This window comes from Oncorhynchus nerka, linkage group LG17, assembly GCF_034236695.1.
Source record: "Oncorhynchus nerka isolate Pitt River linkage group LG17, Oner_Uvic_2.0, whole genome shotgun sequence".
Classification (NCBI taxonomy): Eukaryota; Metazoa; Chordata; class Actinopteri; order Salmoniformes; family Salmonidae; genus Oncorhynchus; species Oncorhynchus nerka.
Genome location: NC_088412.1, coordinates 48,586,438 through 48,591,897, shown reverse-complemented (window position 1 = coordinate 48,591,897; position 5,460 = coordinate 48,586,438).

Sequence of the window (5,460 nt, the reverse complement as noted above, 5' to 3'; positions counted from 1 at the left end):
AGGGCTTTGTGATGGCCACTCCAATACCTTGACTTTGTTGTCCTTAAGCCATTTTGCCACAACTTTGAAAGCATGCTTGGGGTCATTGTCCATTTGGAAGACCCATTTACGACCAAGCTTTAACTTCCTGACTGATCTTTCTTCAACATATTCACATAATTTTCCTTCCTCATGTTGCCATCTATTTTGGGAAGTGCACCAGTCCCTCCTGCAGCAAAGCACCCCCACAACATGATGCTGCCACCCCTCTGCTTCATGGTTGGGATGGTGTTCTTCGGGTTGCAAGCCTCCCCCTTTTTCCTCCAAACATAATGATGGTCATTATGGCCAAACAGTTCTATTTTTGTTTCAACAGACCAGAGGACATTTCTCCAAAAAGTACAATCTTTGTCCCCATGTGCAGTTGCAAACCGTAGTCTGGCTTTTTTATGGTGGTTTTGGAGCAGTGGCTTCTTCCTTGCTGAGCGGTCTTTCAGGTTATGTCGATATAGGACTCATTTTACTGTGGATATAGATACTTTTTTACCTGTTTCCTCCAGGATCTTCACAAGGTCCATTGCTGTTGTTCTGGGATTGATTTGCACTTTTCACACCAAAGTACGTTCATCTCTAGGACAGAAAGCGTCTCCTTCCTGAGCAGTATGACAGCTGCGTGGTCCCATGGTGTTTATACTTGCGTACTGTTGTTTGTACAGATGAACGTGGAACCTTCAGGCGTTTGGAAATTGCCCCCAAGGATGAACCAGGCTTGTGGAGGTCTACATTTTTTGGGGGCTGATTTCTTTTGATTTTCCCATGATGTCAAGCAAAGAGGCACTGAGTTTGAAGGTAGGCCTTGAAATACATCCACATAGCCCATCAGAAGCTTCTAAAGCAACAACATCATTTTCTAGAATTTTCCAAACTGTTTAAAGGCATGTCAACTTAGTGTATGTAAACTTTTCACCCACTGGAATTGTGATACAGTGAATTGTAAGTGAAAGAATCTGTCTGTAAACAATTGTTGGAAAAACGACTTGTGTCATGCACAAAGTAGATGTCCTAACCAACTTAGTAACACTATAGTTTGTTAACAAGACATTTGCGGAGTGGTTGAAAAACGAGTTTTAATGACCTAAGTGTATGTAAACTTCCGACTTCAACTGTAGATACAGTAGACAGGGAAGAGGTAAGGGGGGATGTTGAGGGGGAATGCAGAAGTAAAAGGAAGTGTGAGACATTAAAAATACACTTACAACAACACATGGAATGTACACTAATATCAGACAGGAGAACTTTTCAGATTTTTTTTTTATTATATAAGATGAAATGTAACACTCATCACATGGACATGGCCAAATATGCACAGCTTACCCCAGGGCAATACCCACACAACATATTGGGGCACTACGCACGCACAAAATATGACATCTGTCTTCAATGAAGCTACTTCAAACTAGGCAAAGCTGAACCTGTCCATTAACAGTGACTGGGATGGAATCGGGAAAGGCAGTGCACGTCAAGGATTTCAATGGCTTTGATGGATGGGAAGGCATGGGATACCCTGGTTCCTTTCCTGAGGTTTTGATGCAGTTTTAGGAAGTTATTTGACTTTTAAGCGTGTATAATTATTTCACAACAGCTTTTTAAAAATTTTATTAGACTATCACAGGGTAAGCACTGCCTACCCTGCCTGCCCGTCACGGAGTCTCGCTGAGGTCTTTAAGTGAGAACTCATCTGAAACATATTATAAGGTTGCTCTGATAGGAGTGCTGAGTGGTACAGAACTGGAGCCACGCAAGCAAAGACATCACACAGAGACAGACACCCTAGAACCATAGAACTAAGACAGCTAACAAGGAAGTAAAGTCATGAGTATACACAATTCAAAACATCACAAAGGGAAATCCTCACTTAATTCAATTGAAAACACTCCTTCCTAAATTGATTTGTTACACTAATCTCGTTCCATGATATGCAGAATAGATCTGATAACATTCACAATGCCTATGCAATACACAAACCTTATCTGGTATCCATTATCTCACAAATACAGTGCATTATATGACTAATGGCGACAGGGTAGAATGGGATGGGATGGGAGAGGGTGATGGGGTGAGACAATTACTATTCATTTCTTTTACATGTTTGATTCTTACATAGAACAGATAGGTGCAGTGAGGTGTGTTGTTTTCCCATGATGAAAAAGAAGGGGATAGCCTAGTAAAGAACAGCCCCTTGAGACGCCTCCATCCTCATCTAAATCTAGCAGAGCAGCTGTGCACAGCAGCCAGTTGTAAACACACATATGTGCACACACACACACACACACACACACACATCAATGCAAACACGTGCACTCACACGGACATGTACATACACACGTGAACTCTCTCTCTCTCTCACCCTCTCTCAGTTGTCCTGGCAACCCCTCCTGTGGAGTGTTGAGATATGATTACCTTTCAGTGGGGATGGTTCTGCGTGAGAGTGGGTTGTTTATAACCTTTCAGTGGGGATGGTTCTGCGTGAGAGTGGGTTGTTTATAACCTTTCAGTGGGGATGGTTCTGCGTGAGAGTGGGTTGTTTATAACCTTTCAGTGGGGATGGTTCTGCGTGAGAGTGGGTTGTTTATAACCTTTCAGTGGGGATGGTTCTGCGTGAGAGTGGGTTGTTTATAACCTTTCAGTGGGGATGGTTCTGCGTGAGAGTGGGTTGTTTATAACCTTTCAGTGGGGATGGTTCTGCGTGAGAGTGGGTTGTTTATAACCTTTCAGTGGGGATGGTTCTGCGTGAGAGTGGGTTGTTTATAACCTTTCAGTGGGGATGGTTCTGCGTGAGAGTGGGTTGTTTATAACCTTTCAGTGGGGATGGTTCTGCGTGAGAGTGGGTTGTTTATAACCTTTCAGTGGGGATGGTTCTGCGTGAGAGTGGGTTGTTTATAACCTTTCAGTGGGGATGGTTCTGCGTGAGAGTGGGTTGTTTATAACCTTTCAGTGGGGATGGTTCTGCGTGAGAGTGGGTTGTTTATAACCTTTCAGTGGGGATGGTTCTGCGTGAGAGTGGGTTGTTTATAACCTTTCAGTGGGGATGGTTCTGCGTGAGAGTGGGTTGTTTATAACCTTTCAGTGGGGATGGTTCTGCGTGAGAGTGGGTTGTTTATAACCTTTCAGTGGGGATGGTTCTGCGTGAGAGTGGGTTGTTTATAACCTTTCAGTGGGGATGGTTCTGCGTGAGAGTGGGTTGTTTATAACCTTTCAGTGGGGATGGTTCTGCGTGAGAGTGGGTTGTTTATAGCCTTTCAGTGGGGATGGTTCTGCGTGAGAGTGGGTTGTTTATAGCCTTTCAGTGGGGATGGTTCTGCGTGAGAGTGGGTTGTTTATAACCTTTCAGTGGGGATGGTTCTGCGTGAGAGTGGGTTGTTTATAACCTTTCAGTGGGGATGGTTCTGCGTGAGAGTGGGTTGTTTATAACCTTTCAGTGGGGATGGTTCTGCGTGAGAGTGGGTTGTTTATAACCTTTCAGTGGGGATGGTTCTGCGTGAGAGTGGGTTGTTTATAACCTTTCAGTGGGGATGGTTCTGCGTGAGAGTGGGTTGTTTATAACCTTTCAGTGGGGATGGTTCTGCGTGAGAGTGGGTTGTTTATAACCTTTCAGTGGGGATGGTTCTGCGTGAGAGTGGGTTGTTTATAACCTTTCAGTGGGGATGGTTCTGCGTGAGAGTGGGTTGTTTATAACCTTTCAGTGGGGATGGTTCTGCGTGAGAGTGGGTTGTTTATAACCTTTCAGTGGGGATGGTTCTGCGTGAGAGTGGGTTGTTTATAACCTTTCAGTGGGGATGGTTCTGCGTGAGAGTGGGTTGTTTATAACCTTTCAGTGGGGATGGTTCTGCGTGAGAGTGGGTTGTTTATAACCTTTCAGTGGGGATGGTTCTGCGTGAGAGTGGGTTGTTTATAACCTTTCAGTGGGGATGGTTCTGCGTGAGAGTGGGTTGTTTATAACCTTTCAGTGGGGATGGTTCTGCGTGAGAGTGGGTTGTTTATAACCTTTCAGTGGGGATGGTTCTGCGTGAGAGTGGGTTGTTTATAACCTTTCAGTGGGGATGGTTCTGCGTGAGAGTGGGTTGTTTATAACCTTTCAGTGGGGATGGTTCTGCGTGAGAGTGGGTTGTTTATAACCTTTCAGTGGGGATGGTTCTGCGTGAGAGTGGGTTGTTTATAACCTTTCAGTGGGGATGGTTCTGCGTGAGAGTGGGTTGTTTATAACCTTTCAGTGGGGATGGTTCTGCGTGAGAGTGGGTTGTTTATAACCTTTCAGTGGGGATGGTTCTGCGTGAGAGTGGGTTGTTTATAACCTTTCAGTGGGGATGGTTCTGCGTGAGAGTGGGTTGTTTATAACCTTTCAGTGGGGATGGTTCTGCGTGAGAGTGTGTTGTTTATAACCTTTCAGTGGGGATGGTTCTGCGTGAGAGTGGGTTGTTTATAACCTTTCAGTGGGGATGGTTCTGCGTGAGAGTGGGTTGTTTATAACCTTTCAGTGGGGATGGTTCTGCGTGAGAGTGGGTTGTTTATAACCTTTCAGTGGGGATGGTTCTGCGTGAGAGTGGGTTGTTTATAACCTTTCAGTGGGGATGGTTCTGCGTGAGAGTGGGTTGTTTATAACCTTTCAGTGGGGATGGTTCTGCGTGAGAGTGGGTTGTTTATAACCTTTCAGTGGGGATGGTTCTGCGTGAGAGTGGGTTGTTTATAACCTTTCAGTGGGGATGGTTCTGCGTGAGAGTGGGTTGTTTATAACCGAATACAAAAGGCTTCGAGGGAATATCGCTTTCCTTCCCTGATGATTGTATTAAGCTTTTCACACATTTTTCACTGTGATTTTTTACCAATAAACCAGTCAGCACATGACATGCAATTTTCACCCACACAAATGACTGTAATATATTCACACCACTCAACACGGAGTAAAAGAACAGAGACAGTTGGACTCCTTAAGACAGCAGAGTACTGAAAGAGGGCAAATCAGTCATTTAAACCATCAGGATTATCAGAAAAACAGTGCAGTTATCTTGGAATGGGAGATACAGGCATAATAGTTTAGGATTTTACACCAATGACAACATCTGCTTTCCAAATGAAAAATACTGTATAATCCACAAAATAACTATATTTATACTCAGCCATATTAACACATTTTTTTAACACATCCACCCACATAAGAACCTGATTCACAGATTCATTGCATTGCGATTCACCGATTATACATATTGCATTGACTGGTTAAGTACTTTAGGTAGTTTTAGGACATCCACAATAGCAAACGTGTGCAAACAGTAGAAACATTCGAGATGCTCTTTGCATGCTATGGTATAGTATGTATGAGAAGGATTCCGGTATCTATAATTCATAGGGTGTTTTACAATCATTTTGACATGGGATTGATCAGTAAGGGCAAACTTTGGTCATTAACTAGGTTCTATAGATGTG